Genomic DNA, 17,632 nt, shown 5'->3' with positions numbered 1-17,632 from the left:
AGATTTAAATGATAAAAATTGAAGAAAAATAATTGAAATAGGGATTTAGAGCTTACCCAAGCTTAAAAATAAAAGAAAAATGCCCAAAAACACGAACCCCAAGCTCCAAGTCTCTAAAAAGGTGAAAGAAAATGAGAAAAAACATTACTCATATGGGTCCAAAGTGCCACTAAAGAGGTCAAATTTTTGCTTTAGCTTTGACTTCTAAAACATTCAAGTACTGCTTTAGCAATACCTACCAATGCATGCTAGTCCGCCAAAGTGGACAAGGACCGGTTTAGTGCCTACCGCTAAAGCGGACAGGGCACCGCTAAAGCGCCATTGTCCAGCTGGAGCCGGCCACTAAAGTGGAAGAGTGGCGCTTAGCGCCATAGAACTTACTGCTAAAGAGGTCAACGTGGCACTTTAGCGGATGCACCAGCTGCGGAGACTTGAAAAATTCCAAGTCTCTATGTTCCCACAGGATTTATTCGGGATCCGAGAATGCAAATAACCTATGCTACCCTATCAAATTCGATGCTTTGAACTCAACAGAGATATTAATTTTTTGAAAAAAAAAATCACAGAAATGACTTCTGAAATCTATTTTCACAACTTTCCAAATGGAGGATTGAAATGAGATACAAAAGTCGTAAAATCACATGAACTATGCTACCAATCTAAAATCAACATTCCAGATCTGTTGACATAGTTCATTTTGTTATTCAACACACAGATCAAATAATACTGACGAAAGTCAACTAATAAGACTTTTAGACTATTAAAAATCACACCAAAATGCATTAAGAACTGTGTCAATCATTTCCACACCCAAAAACACCACAATACAACCACGAGAAAGGTTAAAGTAGTCAAATTAAACAGAAATAAATCTTTTACATGAATCACCAAAAAATCAAGTCATTATACTAGCCTATTACCAACCGACCCATATCGACCCACCTCTCTTTTATTCTTACTAAAAATTACTTATATACACAAGTTAAAGTTACATAATTACATTAAATCCCAAATTGGTAAAGTATTTACACAAATCCTAAAATAATTACAAAAATCCCCTTATTTGGTAATTCCTCACTCCTAAATATTATACATGTTAAACATCGATTTTGGCTTTCTCTTTTACTCGCTATTGCTCCCATTATCCATCCGACTTTTACTCCATTTTTGAAACCCATCTTTTACGGCAAAATTGAAGTAACATCTACCCAGTGATTATCAAATTGTAAATTATCAAGATTTAATTGTTTTTAATAATTTACTTCATTAACTTTTTGAATATTTTTTGTTCAACTTTACCAATTCAGGGGTTTTCCATTGTTGGTTTTTTTTCATGTTCAAATTACAGTATTCTTCAATCATATTCAAGTTCAGTAGTTCATTTTTTTCGTTATTTTTCATATAGTATAAGTTAGATCTTTGATTTTCTTGTTTTGTTGTTCGATTTAACACTACTGTTAAGGTAAAATAGTGTTAATTGGTAATGTATTATCCTCCAAGTTTTAGTTTAGGAATTACTCAGTTAGACGTAAATGAAAAAATGTTCCACTTGGATTTGTTCCTTGTACATTTGATGAACAGGATCCGAAATTCACAGAGAATCGGTCAAAGCACAGAAATGACCCCATTACAATGAAGAAATTAAGGGATAAAGCCACTTCTAAATTGAAGAAGTCTAGTTCAAAAGCAAGTAAAAAGAAGTTTGTTGATTCTGGCCGACCATGTCTTCCGAAGGTATTGATTATGAGTTTAGGTATAATTTGACATATGTATAATAAGAAATGATACATTAACTTTTTCATCACAATAATGTATAATGTAGGTATTCTGAAATATAGTTCTATAGGTTATACATTCACCTAATAAAGCTGATATTAATTTTGAGATGTATAAGTTACCCTTATACATGTGTAATTGTTGTTTATTTTGGTCTGATATAAATTTTTAAATATATAAATAACCATCATACATTTGTATATATTGTTTAATTGTGGTCCTAAATAGAATTTTTAGGTGTATAAGTTACCCCCATACATGTTTACATGTAGTTTTATTTAGAGTCTAATATGAATTTTTAGATGTATAAGTTACCCTTATAGGTGTGTAACTCTAGCGTGGTTAGGGTTTGATTTATTATACACTAATGCAATTTATTTGTAAATGAATAAGTTACCCTCATAAATGTCTAACAGCTTATATTAATTTTGAGATGTATAAGTTAACCTCATACATATGTTACTCTAGTGAATATATTGATCTGATTTTATTATACATTAATGCAGTTTATTTGTAAATGTATAAGTTACCCTCATACATGACTAACAGTTGTTTAATGTTTGTTTGATTTTGTTTTTGAATGTATAAAGAACCCCCATACAATGTGTAACTATTAGCTAATTATGGTATGTTTTTTTTCAGGGCATGAAATACTGAATTGACAAAGTCTTACCACACCCATTGCATATAGGGAGCTTATGTAACTGTGCTTTCGGTGAAAAGATAAAGGAACATTTTGAAGAGGATGTTTTAGAACATTTAAAAATACCATTTTTGGGATATTTATAGATTTGCCACAGTGCAACTGGATAGGACAGATTTCAAAATATCTCCTCATGCTTGAAATTCAGCAGGATAATAAGGATGAGCTTCATGTTAGGGTACAAGAGGAAATCCTCAAATTTACAATGCTTGAATTTTCCATTATTACCGATCTTAAATGTACCGGTAATATTGATGATTATATGTATACTTCATTATCAAAATCAGCCTTGATACCAAAGTATTTTCCCGACAATAAAGGACCAATAACTAGGTCAAAACTGATTACATGTGTGAAGATGGGAAACTTCGATAACTCTGAAAATGTTCTGAATCTGGAGATTTTGTTCTTTGTTCATACATTTATATTTTCTCAGCATAAGGAAGCAGCAATCAGTGTATCTCACTTTCAGATGGTCGAGGACGGTCGGTACATTTACTTTCCATGGGGGAAGGTTACATTTGAAAAGTTAATGAGTTCCTGGCAGCAGGATTTTAATATCGCAAAGCAGTTATATTCATTGGGTGAAATGCAGTATGCTCTAAATGTTTGGATGTTTGAGTGCTGCTCCGAGGTAGAATAAAAAACTGTTGTTCATCAGAGAAACGTAATCCCAAGAATATAAAACTGGTCTGTGAAGTGTATAAGGCCTAAGTACGAATCTTTTATGTCTGGCATGTTCAGTAAGGTAATTGTTTAACTTTGTACTTATTTTGTCTGTTCAAGTCGTTTTATTTATGCACAAATATTTCATTTTGAAATTATTCTTTCTAGCATTCGTACAAGAATATACAACCTACAATCAAAGAAGTTAGTAGGTTGGATTTGTCCTTTTCTGAAGATTTTGAGACATTTGATCCAATAACTTCTGCTTCAACATCCATTGCTGGAACATTGAAAAGAAAAGTAGATGAATTTTAACAGTGTGTCAGTACCATTGCTAAAGAATTTGGGGATTTCAGCACTATACCACTGTGGGAAATCCTCATAAAGGCTGGTTTAGCTTTGCTTGAATCACCTGACCAACCTTTGAAGAGAAGAAAAACTGTGATGTTTCAGTAAGATAGTCTAGCGGTGATGGATGATGATACGTCTACACGTGATCATCTAGTACATCATATGTCTGGTTTGTATAGTGAAACGCAAAAGGATGCAACAGACAAAGGAGAAATTGGTGTGTCTGAATTTGAACATCATCAACATGGAGAAATTGGTATGTCTCCTGAGTGTCACTAGCACAAGTCTGTTCCTTCATCTTCCACACAGCCAGAAGGGACTTCTAAATTAAGTTTAGATGGTGATGAAATAAAGAATTACATCAACAAATGTGTAAGTTAACTTTCTTATTGATTTTTTTTTAAAAGAATGATGTGTTTCTACTATTTTTTTTCTTTATATTATAAGTTTGCAGAAAAGATGGCTGAGCTGGTTACACTAATATAAAAAATACCTACTGAGGTTGTCAAAGCATTGAAGAATGAAGAAAATAAGCAATCACAGGTATAAAAATTAAATTTTATTTAATTTTATCTAACGTTGATGAAATGTTCATACTTTCAGATTATTCGTGTTAATAGGAGGAGAAAATTGTTGATCAACAACAAAGTCAAGAAGACGGATCCAAGAAACATGAGAGTCCATATAAGGAGGATATGCAGGTACTTTTTTGTCAATTATTTTTTTATGTTACTATAACTCTACATAACTACCATATCAAAATCAAATGTTGTTTCTTTTTTATATAGCATGAAGATTATGCTAAGGGATCACTCAATGATATAGAAGAGTCTCGTGATGAAGAATTTAATAAGCAACACATTCTTGAAGAGTAAAAGTTGCTGGTATTTTTGTTGTCCCTAATATTTTTTAAGTACTAAACAGTATGTTTATACACGTGTAGCACCAGTTAAAATATTTAAATTTGGGTAGTTTTAGTTTGATCAAACATTATTTTGTCTGTGTAATGGTCAATTATACATTAATCCTATTATTTTTTCTTTCAACAAAATACATGTTATTTATGAGTATCTTCATACATATGTATGTTATTTACAATTACTTAAATAACATCATTCTTGAATCACCTATAACACATTTAAGAAAAACTATTCATACACGCTGATTGTTATTTAATTTAGGATGTGAATTCAGCCTATAAAGAGGCAGGTCGTGGGGATGATTTGGAAAATGAGGACTATTCTAATTTGAAGGCTTTGAAGGTATTTTTCTGTACATCAAATTATTTTTTTTCAATAATAGATGTCTAAGTAAATATAGCACCTGTTTTTGATTGAAAAGGGATCGTAATGTTATCGGTTGAATATAAAGTTGTATGGATCTTGACGCTTTCAATATTTTGTACATTGTTAAACAGTTGTCTTAATAACTACAAATTTTTATTTTCATGCAAATTAGATGATGATAATTATCGCATAACTAATAGGATGAGATTATGGCCTATGAAGCAGAAGGTAGAGATGATGAATTGGAAAAACAGAACATTCCGAATGTAGAAGATTTTCCGGTATATTTTTGTCCCTAATATTACTTAACTACTACAAAATACTTCTATACACATGTAGAACCTATTAACTTCTTCATACTTGGGCAGTTAAATGTTCATAAAACATTCAATTGAAAGTATAAAGAAGAGTTATACATTCAACATACAAACAGTTTCTTGGATATAAAGCATGTAGTTTATGAATATCATCATACATATTTATGTTATTACTGATATAACATCATTTGTGAATCACCTAACACATACATACATGTTATGTTTATTCAAGTGAGGATCATAGAATGCTTTACCTTGTACAAACATATGATATGTAAGCAATAGATTTATACATGCATATGCACCCATTACAGATAGAAATTTTTTATCACAGGTATAAATCTTCATTTCCATCTTTTTTCTCTTACTTGCAATAACTGATCACACACGATAATTGTTATTTCATATAAGATGTGAATATAACCACTAAAGAAGATGGTTATGAAGTGGATTTGAAAAAATAGGAATGTACTGATATGAAAGATGTGCAGGTATTTTTTGATCCCTAATATTAATTTTTTATTACAAAATATATCTATCTACATGTTCGACCTGGTAAAGGTACATAATGGGACTGAATGTTTCTCTGGTGCATATCAAATTTTTAGGATATTGATGCTTTCATGATTTCTAACATTGTTGTGCAGTAGTTCTCTTAACAAGTAGTTTTACACTTGATGCACATTGGGTGATCATGATTTCCTGATAACTCATTATTTAAACAAGTTCATTATGGTAATTTGTGTATGTATTATCTACTACAAAATGCTTTTTTGGTCAAAGGACATTAACCAATTGTACTAAAGATTGTTGATTATGCACTGGTGTTTTTAGTGCAAAGATAATAGTTCCAGATTACTAATTATTCTGTATAAATGGATGAATAACATTATATGTATGGAATTACGTTTAATGTAATATGTAATAACAAGTATCATTCACTTTAGACATAAATGTAGTAAGCATTAATATATTTATACATTCAGATATTGTATTTATACATTACACATGCTTATATGTTCATATAGGATGAAGTTGGTGGGACAATAACTAATTCAATTCAGGTAACTGTAGATTCAATCTTATTTATTTTTTCAACGCCTTCGACTACAAAGTCATTAGATGTTGGTGCTTTAAATAAAATGACCGAAAGTCAATGGGACCTTTCGGACAGTCAGATTCCACTTGATTTCCTTGATGCTCAAGTTTAGGAGCTTGAAGCAACAAAAGCAAAAGCACCTGTCAAAAAGGAAAGAAAGAAGTCCAGGGTTTTTAGGTCACCATATATTATAAAGTATGATTCTGGCTCTAAGGATGCGGGCGATTCTGATAAAGAGGAGAATCTAAAGTATGCTTTTGATGGGTACACCATTAACCAAGATTTGCCAAACGAATTGATGATCGATTACTCCCAGTGAATTGTCGTAGGATTACTGAAAACTCATTCTGCCAAGTAAGAAATTTGGTATTCTTTTTTTTAACAATACTATCTCATCATAAATATTTGTGATGTGTAATCAATGATGATTTTCCAGGAAAGAAACGGACAACCACTATCGAATAAATGCTTCAAAATTAGGTTACCCACAATTGAACTTTGTCGTTGCACACCTACAGTCCAAGAATAGATTTTACTTGATGACCAAACGCAAGACACGCTGGAATGATGAGGTAACTTAATCTAAATATGATCTATATCATAAGTGCTTTTGCTGATAGTTAATTTTCTACAACACCTAAACATAAATCTGACAACTTACAGCTTCTGTTACTTTTACAATATGCTTTAAATTTTTTTGAAGTTTAATTTTGAAATGTAATCTGAAATAGCAATATTCTAGGTTCAATGTTGTATTATATTTTGTACATTTTAGCATATTGTGCTAACATGACCTAACATAATCAAATGTTTATCATACATGTGAACTAATGTATAATACGATATCATAAATTTTGTATTTACCATTACTAGATATCCAACTTTAATCAACATGTCATGTATAATAACATGTAACACTAGTTATTGTTAGAAACATCATATTAACACCATATCATCTATGTTTTAATTATGGGTTAGTTAAATTTTTATTACATCCATCCCTGAAATATAAAATCTATCAAATTTAAGGATGTATAACTATATATCATACATGTATGTGTCAGCCCTGCATGCTTCATTGCATTTTACTAACTTTAAACAACAAATAATAAAGCTACTGATTTCTTTAAATGATTTTTACTTTGTTACCCTATTTTCACGTGTAGCATTTAGATGTGATCTTCTACCGCTTGACAAAGAATCAAAGCTTTAGCTGGATGATAATTATAGATATACAATGACTAGCTGCTTCTTTAATACATATGTTGATAAGAAACATACGCGATATTATCCAGTGGAACTGGCAGTTGAGCTATCCACGCAACAAGACTATGCAGAATTAATTGTGGTGGCTAAGAATGAAGATGCTATTGCAAATATAATTCATGGATTTTGTACTCCTGTTGGGTTACCATGGTACATGGTGTATGAGGTATATGTTCCAATTAACTATGGAAAAGAATTTCACTGGGTATTGGTTGTGATTGTCTCAAAGAAAAGAGTGATAAGTGTGTATGACTCATTGTCAAGTAAAAGAAAAAAGGAACCAACAATCGAAATACAAAAGCTTGCAATGATGCTGCCTACTTACTTGCCAGACAATGACATTTATAAAAAGACCGAGCGAACTGACTGGCCAACATTTGAAGCGTACAAAGGGAAGTTTGCTCAGCAAACTGGTCTTGTCAATGAAATTTCATTTGATGTTGACTATATTCAAAACATCCCACAACAAGCGTCTAACAGTTTGTAAGTAAATTATAGTTTATTTTCATGTGTAACGATGTTATAAGTAATCTACTAATTATTATTTCATTTTTTATTTTTTGAAATCACGGACCATGGCATCTTTGTGTGTGCCTATGCAGAAATATTAAGTGAAGGGAAGCAAGTTCATTCATGTGGGTTTGATGCTAAAATTCAACATACCTGATATGCTTCATTGTTGTGGCATTACGGAGTGGAAAAAGCAAATGAAGGGTACACGAGTGATAATGGTGATCCGCCTCGGTCAAGGAATAGTGTTCTCGAAGAAATTAATGCAAGGGCAATTTTTACTTTAGAGTAGCATTGTTTTATAATAGTCAGCATTGAAAGAACTAATTCTTAGTTTTGTGGTTGATGTTAAACAATTCCAAAATTACTTTCTTGGTGTTAATGCACATTTTATGGATGTCTTCTTATTTTTGAAAAAATGATTTGCAGTTACTAACACGCTACTGCAATGTTATCAACTAATTCTTGGTAGATATTGAGTTTGCCTTTCATTTTTTTAAACGTGTAGAAATAAATATAAAATTAAACTGATATTGTATTTGATCACATTATATTTTTACTGTGATGTACATTTTCTTATAAGTTAAAAATACATTGAAATAATGTCTAATACATTTAAATATATTTATTATATAACATAATACATGTTGTCATATGATTTTTCTTGAAAAAAATTACAAAAATAGTTTACACAATACATTTTATAAAGTATGATACTATTTCATACATTGATACAAATGTATAATCTAATATTATACATTCGTAAATGAACATCATATATTTTACATAAACGTATCATGTGTAATCATACACATAAAACATGATTCATGTGCTGTTTTTTTTTTAAAGAAGTCAGTTAAATGACATTTTTTTCTGTCTAACATAATATACTTAAACAAGGTATAACGCTATATCATACATTCCTTACACATTAACTATTAATGTATAACAGTTTGCTACAACTTATGTTTCAACAAATTGATTACTATAATAGTTCCCAGGTTACATACTAAATATACCCATCAGTTATAACTACAAGTTATACGATTACGAAATATGATATATGAAAAATGCTTCAAATTGTTCTTATAGTATAAAACATTAATTAAAGAAGTGAAAATCAAATAGCAATTAAACAGCTTAATATTAGTTGTTCCAGCATTCCAACAAAAACTAATAAAAATATTTATACAAATAAAACCATTCAAAGCATCAGCATATAGAAAACATATTATCTTCATCATGAGTCCTTTGAGAAGAAACCGCACGTTCTCCATTTGTGACCGGCTTGTCCGCATTTACCGCAATGGTTTGAACTTGAAGACAATGATTCACTTGATTTCAAATGCCTTCCTTTTTTTTTGGCCTACCAGACGGTTTTCTATATTTGGGTGGCAAAATTTCTTCATCATCAACAAAACCTAGAACATTCCAATTCTTCTTGTCTGGCATTGGAACTATCGGGAGTTTATATGTCTTGACTATGGTGTTTGGCCTGTACAATTCAGAGCAATAACGACCATAATCCTTTACATCTATATTTTTACTTTTTAATACGGCAATTTCGTGTGGACATGACATTTCATTAATTTGATACCAACCGCAGTTGCACGTGTCACACTTAATATCGATAATGTACCTCCATCCCGAATCATATACACAATAAAGATAACTATCTGCTAGCTTAACCTATTAGAAAACGCATATTTAATACAGATGATAAAATAAGAAAATATAATCAATGGAAAATAAAGTTTCTGTTACATAATTATTCTAATACATACCGTCATCCGTAAATCTTTAACCCCATTAAGAGTCAGTATTTCTTCAAACCTTCTCCCAAGAGTTGTATTGGTGTAAGATGCAATTTTGTTGTTCTTACAATTTCAAGCGGTAAATAAAATTCTAACTTTTTCAAGGAAACCTAAAATAGGAAGTTTTCTAGCCTCAACCAAACAACTGTTAATACATTCGGCTATTTAGAGTTCATCATTCTATCTCTATTTATAGGCGAGTGACATCGAGACCATTTTTCATACCCAACATTCTCCAGATATTCCTTAACTCTTTCATCAACCTTAGCAACCTTTGACATAATATAATCAAATTCTTCTTTTCTATAAGCTTTAGCCATGGAATAGTATAGGCCACTAAGTCTATCTTTGCTTTTTCTAAAATGGGTGCAAACGTTTTCCCATAAATGTCAAATACATGCTAGATGAGGGACATTAGGATAAAAAATGCTTACACCTTTTATATACAACACACATGTTGTCTCGTTCATCAAATGCCTCTCTAAACTATTGAAAAAATCAAGTCCACGCATTGTCATTCTCCGAATCAACAACACCATAAGCTAATGGCTGAATACAACCTAAATATAAAAGAAACAAGGAAAATAATGGAAAAAAAATGTCAATGATAAAGGTGCTAATTTTAGCATCTCTATGAATTATCATACATAAAGCATCAATGTATAAGTTCATATAATACATATTAAAAACCATAACAATAAAACTGTATAATAAAACTGGAACGCACAATACCTGCACCATCTACTGTGCTTGCAGATAGAAAGGTTCCTTCTTATGGGCCGCTTAAATGAGCCCCGTCAATAACTACAACAGGTCTACAAAATTCAAAACCCCTTATCATGGGATGCAAGACAATAAACAAGTATTTAAACTCGTTATCTACTGCCTTATGCTTCCAAATGTGCGATTGCGGATACACTTAGTTTAGCATATAGATATAACGGGGTATTTTTCTATATCCATCTACTGGTCCACCTCTAAGCATCGCAATCGCCTTCTCTTTTGCGTGCCAGGCTTTCATGTAATTAATATCAACTCTGTAAACAACCTTCATTTCTTCAATAATGTCTGTGAGGGTATGTATTCTCTTATGATTGATTAATTTTGGAGCTGTGAATTCACTCATAAAAATTTTTGTCGCAACCACATTATTCAACACTCTATCGCTAAGACTACAAGTATGCTCTGAATCAAATATTTTTATCACAAATAATTCCGATTCATTCATACAAGACGCCTTCAAGAACCACTTGCAATATTTGTTATGACAAATCAGTACATAGCTGCATCAATACATAAAAACTGAGTCAATGTAATAAACATAATATTACAAATAAAAATAGATAGAAAAAAATGCAAATCCTGGAACTACCCCAGCTACATTATACATTTCTCTAAATGTATAATCAAATATTATACATTCATATTTCAATATAAAATCCAACTATAAAACACAAGCAACTTCAGAATATTATAAACCATTTTATCATACATTGCATTGACTAAAACAGATTCATAATACATTTGCAAGCATGTATAATAACACATTATACATTCGTATATTTATGAGCTACCGCAACAAACGAACCAACATAAGAACAAACACTTCTTCAAAACCTCAAAAAACAAATTACCATACATTATAAGCTCAGCAAATGAAATTGACACTTTTACATCATACCTTTTTTTATCGGATCATTTCGCTTTGGTATTGAAGCCATTAGCTATTGCATGTCTTGCCATTACTGAAACAAGAGTTTGCTTATACTTGTAAACCAGATTCACCATTATTTCGGTGTTCTTACAATCAGTAATAAAGTTTTTCACTTCAATTTCAGGAACATATAAAGCATACTGATTATCCATTTCAACAACCGTTAACGCAATCGAATCATATTCACTATCCTCAATACACAATACAATACCTGTTTCTTTATCAAACTCTATTTCACTATTAGATTTATCAAAAGTTGAAATACAAAGCGGAAAATTAATCAATCCAGAAAATTGTTTCTTCAACTCAACTAAACCCTCACTCCATTATTGTTTCTTATGACAATTGGAGAAGAATTTCCTTCAACCACATATTTAACTTCAATTTTTTTACGTACTTCGTCGATACCCAATTTCATGGCGATCGTAGAAACCAATTTCAAGAAAACAATACTTTCCAAAATAATTATTGCGTCACTTTTGTATGACTCTTAACTAATTTCTGACTTCCAATTTCCAGAATGTCGCAGCAATATGAGGATATTCATATTAATTTTAGTAGTATTGAAGAACGTATGTAGAAGAAATTGGTTGCTTTTTGCTTTCCAGATCTTGAATCCAAGATTACAAAAAAAAAATTGACGTTTAAGAAAAGTTTTAAAATTCAAATATCAATTACTAGTTTTATCCATAAACGAGTTAATGTTAGCTAATTATTGTCGTTACTTAGGAAACTGTAAAATAATTAATGATTTTAATTATCTTAAATTTAGGACTAATTATTTCATCATACATTCGACCTATATATAATAATTGGCCAAATATATAAGTATCTTTCCAAAATTTGAAAAAGAGAAAATAAGACAAATTTATGTAATTAATTTTATTAATTAGGAGATTTATGTTGTTTACACTTATTCCTAATCTCCGATAAGCCCAAAAGCATAGCAAACAACGACAACAAACAACAGCTTCCCCAGAAGACAATAGCAAAACCAAAATGCCCATCTTGTCCTCCCCAAATGACAACCTTCTTAAAACCAAGAGTAATGCCAACCCTCGTTCTCTCGTCTCTCTCCAACTCCATACGTGAGAGGCGTGCGTAGAATAAGAAGGTGTACTCCAAAAGATTCGATAAAACACCAAACTATTATCCACTCAATTTTTTATTTTCTACCAAATTGGTACAATTTTTAGTTCATCCTTATCCTCATCTAAAATTCTCAAAATACCCCTTAAAATCCCCTCTCCCACATGGACTGCAGTCAAAACTCAACCATGAATCTTGTTCTATAAATACCTATTCTATTTTGGTGAAAACCAAGTCTTGATGGTTGGAAAAACTTTTGAACAAGAAGCCTTGAAGATCAGAATTATCGAGCAAAAGGGAATTTTGAGCTAAAGATTTTCCTCTAGTTTACCATTTTATCAGAATTCATATAAGACTCCTTTGAGCCTAGAGTTTCAATTAAAAGTGGTGTTATGGCGGTGGTTAAAGGATTTTAACGACGACTTAGAGTCCTGGTTTTCTTCTCTAAGAAAGGTAACCCCTCATTTCTTTTCTTCTCTTGTTGTAGTTCTGTTTTTGTTTTGTTATTATTGTAGTAACTCTTTAGTTCTCTCTCTTTTTGTAGTGTTAATAGTATTAGTGATGTTGGAATTCCACATTTTCTTGTAGATGGTAGTTTTATGCTGTAGAACCTAGGATTTTGATGTTTCTTTCCTATTATTTTGATAGTATAAGCCTCATTAAGTAAAAATGAAGATGTTGCGTTGATAATACCCCTATTTTTCTTTGTTAATATTAACTTTTAAAGCTTTGATAGTTTGAATCATGCTATTAAGTTGTGTGTTTTATTTCTCATGACTGTTTTAGTTTTGAATTTATTGTGGTCAAGTGATTTTGCTTCTTTGTTATTCTTCTAGTAATGGATTATATATCCTAGTCTAGTTTTCGCATATCCGGTTTATTCAAGATTCCATGTTTATTTGAGTTTTTCATAGAGTTGTCTTGTTGTTCTGCTTTCCTTGAGTCTTAGGACCACTCACAAGTTCCCTTCACTCTCAATGTTAATGGGAACAATGGAATAATCCAAAAATCCCTATATGATTTGCTTGACATGTAAAAGCTCTCTTGAACTTGTCAAGGAAAGGATAGGGATGACTTAAGGTTTCAGTTTTTGCTGAAAAGCTGTTACTTCAATGCTCAAGTCCCTTTGCTGTTTTTTTCATCTCAGTGTTAAAATGGACTTGAGGACAGGTGAATGTAAAGATTAAAAATGAGCATGTTCCGTCCATGACAACTCTATTTCAAGCTTCAGTTTTTATTTAAAAAGTGAGTAAGTAAGTCAAGTTGGAAACTTTGCTTTAGAGAGCATGTTGGGTTATTTGACAAGCCTAAATTATTTGCTTACCTTCAGGGTTGAGGCTTTGTTTGCTTTCGGTTTGCTTTCCCCTTTTCTATTTGCTTTATTTGGTTCCAGTTTACTTTGTCCCTTTTCTATTTGCTTTATTTTTTTCAGATAGCCTTTTCCCTTTTTCTTTGCTTTATTTAGTTTCTAGACTGCCTTTATTTTTCTCTCTCTTCATATTCTGTCAAGTTTCTTCCCTATATCTTTTCTTAGTTTTCTTGAAATACTTTATAGAGCTATGAAATACTATAGATGGGTATTGCGAACCAGTGAAAGGACAAAATCTTGTTCTTGATTCTCTGAAACCCTGAAAAAACAATCTCATGCGTGGTATAATATAAGTTTCTCAAAGATTGTCTCTCAGTTTAGATTAGTTGTCTGGATTGCAAGATCGTAATTTCTCTTCCTTTTGATTGTGAGATAAGATTAGTTGCAAATCCTCGTCATGGGTTAGTTTTGTTATAAAAAGTTTGCTTGTTGATCTCATTTAATTCAAATCACTCGTCTTTGTGGGGGTTTGAGTTCCTATTTATTTTCATGTCTTCATGTGTTTGTTTTAAGTTGACTAGGAGTGTTGATGATAGTCAGTAATCATGATTCTTTCTCTTTTCCCTCTGAAATGTGTCTTCATGTTCACAAATACAACATTTGATCAATTAAAATGTGAGATTTTTGGAGTATTTAATGTTTGACTTTTTCACTGTTATTTGGATCTTCCAACTGCACACGTATTTTCTTTTTATAACTCAACATGAATACATCCTTTACTTACCTATTTAATCATTTTTTTGGTTACACTTCATGTTATCTTTTTGCCAAACGCTTATTTTAGACTAGATATTATTTCTTATATATATTTTTTTGGCATGTAACCTTGGTTTGAGTCCTCTTGGACTCGCTTACTTTCCAACTTCCTCAACATGGGCCAAGGAGGCCCATTTTCTCGAGACGAGCCTAGTCCCAAGGAGTTATTCATCAGTATACATCAGTATACATAATATATAAAGGCATAATACATAAACATTCTCTTTAACTTGACCTCAGATCACAACTATGACCTCCAACTTTGGGTGTGAACAAATAGGTACATAAATTTGTATAAAGTTGAACAAGTAAACTCAAATGTCCTATGTGGCATCCTACTTAGCCAATTCTTGTCCTACATGGCATCCTAAGTGTATTATGTCACATAGAACATCTGTGTTTACTTGATCAATTTTATACAAGTTTAAGTGTCTACTTGTGCACACCCCAAGATAGAGCTCATAGATGTGATTTGAGGTCTAGTTAAAGAACATGTTTATATATTATGCCTATATACATTGGAGGTGTATGAGAAAAAGGATCCAACAAGTGTTTAAAAAAAGAGTAACTTACATAAATCCCTGATACTTTAAGTAATATTACATAAAATTCTGTTTATTTTACTAATTACATCCTATCCTGGAATTTTGAAATGGTGATACATATGTTAAGTGGTGATACATATTTAAAAGGGATACATATGAAACAAATCAGGGAGTTATTTAAGGAAGCAACGGATTTTCTCTGATTTTAACAACGCAAATCTCGCCAAAACTATTAAAAACGCAATTCCACTTTACAACAGTTCAATATTGAAGCAAGCTAGACTAGAAGCTCAAAGTTTTTCAATCTTGGAACAAAAAAATCGAAATTACATCTTAAATTTCTGAATTTCTTCAATGGAACTCGTTACTGTGTTGTTGCGTCACTCTGGGGAATGGGTTTCTAAAACAAGGTACGATAACTATCGGGTCGATGGTATTGTAATTCATGAAAAAATATCATACCGTGATTTAATGAACACCATATTAATTCAATTGAAAATTGACGTATCTCTGAAAAGAATTCATGCCAAATACGTTGTTCAAGGCAATTCATCAGCGTTGGAGATTCATAATGATATGACTGTGAAAATTTTTATTCTGATTTTAAAAGCTAAAACTGTATTCGGAAAGTATCCACCATGTATTACAATGAGTGAAATTGTAATTGACAATGATGATTTAACGCGGATGATATGACAATTGAGTGTTATGATTTTGTTGAGCTGTCTGAACTTGCAGTTGCTGCAATTGGTACTGTTGGATCTCTGCCAGTTATTAATGTAGGTGGTGAAGAACTGATAAGTGATTGCTATAATAGTGTCTTAAAGGTGAACCAAAAGTACAAAAACAAAGCTAAACTTGTCTTGGTAATGCGTAACTATGCAATAAAGCACAAGTTCAATTTCAGAGCTGAGAGATCTGACAAGTAGAGGTTTGGTTTTAATTTTTCAATAACAATTTTTGATTTAATTTGCAATTTGATACATCTGGAAGCTGTAGTGATACATTTGTATATTAGTTAATTGTTGATTCATATAGTAGGTTATTCATATAACTGTTTTTTTATGTTGGTGATTAATGTAACTGATAATTCATGTAATTAGTGATTCATATAAATGATGATTTATGTAACTGGTGATGCAAATAACATGTGATTCATATAAGTGATACAAATAACTAATTATTCTTGTAAGTGCATATTCATATAAATGGTGATTCATATAACTGGTTATTCATGCACTTGGATATTCATATAAATGGTGATTCATATAAACAGATTGAAAAAAATAGGTTATTCATATGTCTTGTGATTCATATAATAAAAAAGAATAACAAATTAAGTTCATATTTGTGATTCTTGTTGACTGTTTATTCATTGGTTAGTTGGCTCATTTTTTGATTGAAGTAGTCTTATATGGTGATTCATATATAAACAGATTAACGTAACTTCATATTGGCAATTTATTTTTTTGACGTATATTTTAGTTATGTCTTGCTGTGCAAATCGCCGGAATGTAGTTGGATATTCAAGGCATTCTGTAAGCATGGTACTGATACATTTATAGTATGTACCTTCAACGATGAACGCACCTGCTCAATAATGGACAGAGTGGTTGAGCAGCAGCATGCAACCGTTGCCTTTGTAGCTGGAATAACAGCTCCAAAATTGGTGAACTACAAAAGAATAGTCACCTCAAGCGACATTATTGAAGATATAAAAGGGGAACTTGGTTTGGACATGATTACATGAAGGCGTGGCGTGCTAAAGAACGTGTTTTAAAGATATTGAGAGGGCGATCGGCTGACGGATATGAGAAAATGCCCACCTACGTATACATGTTGAATTCTATTTATCCCAATTCACATATAAGGATACTACAACCTTTTATTAGGGGATTTGGGTATTGTAGGCTTGTTGTGGTAGTAGACAGAAGTCACATGAGAGGACCATATCAGGGAACATTCGTTTCAGCTAGCACACTTAATGGAGCAGATATTGCACGTAGTGATTTATATTTTTCTTACAAATGATGGTAATTGTTATATAAGTTAGACATAATAATTGTTTGATATTATGTATCAAGACATATATTACTGCTTGCGTATGGGATTGTAGATTCTGAGAATGATTCATCCTGGACGTAGTTTTTCCAGCAATTTAAGTGTGCTTTCAGTGAGCGTGATAATATGTGTGTTGTTTTTGATAAACATGAAAGCATAATCAAGGCGGTTAGTGTGGTCTATCCATGTATACCATATTTTGCTTGTATTTGGCATCTTTGGAACAATGCCTGCATGAATTATAGAAAGAGCAAGGACAAAATGACCGGTGAATTTTTCGACATGGCTAAAGCGTACAAGTTGGATGATT

At 31.6% G+C, this 17,632-nt stretch overlaps 1 long non-coding RNA gene across 1 annotated transcript; it reads left to right on the top strand.

Moving 5' to 3' along the window:
- Positions 1 to 12,446: 12,446 nt before the first annotated feature.
- LOC124898966 lies at positions 12,447 to 17,387 on the top strand. Its single transcript, XR_007056120.1, has 2 exons — positions 12,447 to 13,044; positions 16,000 to 17,387. It is a non-coding gene; the product is annotated as an uncharacterized LOC124898966 (long non-coding RNA).
- The last annotated feature ends 245 nt before the right edge of the window (positions 17,388 to 17,632 follow it).

The sequence above is a fragment of the Capsicum annuum genome, chromosome 5, assembly GCF_002878395.1.
Source record: "Capsicum annuum cultivar UCD-10X-F1 chromosome 5, UCD10Xv1.1, whole genome shotgun sequence".
NCBI lineage: Eukaryota > Viridiplantae > Streptophyta > Magnoliopsida > Solanales > Solanaceae > Capsicum > Capsicum annuum.
Note: the sequence above shows the minus strand (reverse complement) of the source record. Positions and strands in the feature narration are given on the sequence as shown.